Raw genomic sequence first — 783 nt, 5'->3', positions numbered from 1 at the left:
TGTTGCCCATGTTAATACATAAATTGTAATATTGAGCATTTCTATTAATACTGTGTGCGTGCATGTTATTACTAATATAATTTATTTCAGGAACAGCATCAAAGTTACATTAGTCCTCACCATGCGTCAGTGACAGATAGTGAGCTAATAGACGACTTGTTGATTATAAATCTTGGATGAGTTGACTACTGGACTCAATACATACAAACTGGATGGCATGCCATGAGCGTGGCTGTAGCACGTTTCCTGACAAGCTAAAGTTAGCTTAGCATTAGCTCATGAGCTCTACTTACCGTTCTTTGTGCAACTTCAAATGTCGAACGAAGTTGGAAGTTGTTGCGTCTCGGTCCGTAATCTTCGACCCACATGTTCTGCATACTGCAATTCGTTTTTTGTTGACCACTTCATAGTTTTTGTACCCGAATGAAATTATCTTTTGTACCATAGTTGCAGAGTGCTACTTTGTTTACCTTCCTAGATTCATTTGATTGGCTACTGTGCTGACAGGTCACACATACATACACACAGGTGCAGAGAGAGAGGGGGAGGAGTGAAATGAATGGATTAGTGCACGCATTTAAAAATGTTTTAATATTTGGGTTTGTATCAAGTCTTTTCAAGTCAAAGGGCTCAAGTCCGAGTGAAGTCACAAGTCATTGGTGTTAAAGTCCAAGTCGAGTTGCAAGTCTTTTTACATTTTTTCAAGTCGAGTCTAAAGTCATCAAATTAATGACTCGAGTCCGACTCGAGTCCAAGTCATGTGACTCGAGTCCACACCTCTGC

The sequence above is a fragment of the Monopterus albus genome, unplaced genomic scaffold, assembly GCF_001952655.1.
Source record: "Monopterus albus unplaced genomic scaffold, M_albus_1.0 scaffold251.1, whole genome shotgun sequence".
Lineage (NCBI taxonomy): Eukaryota > Metazoa > Chordata > Actinopteri > Synbranchiformes > Synbranchidae > Monopterus > Monopterus albus.
The sequence above is the reverse complement of the archived record's forward strand: the minus strand, read 5'-3'. Positions refer to the sequence as shown.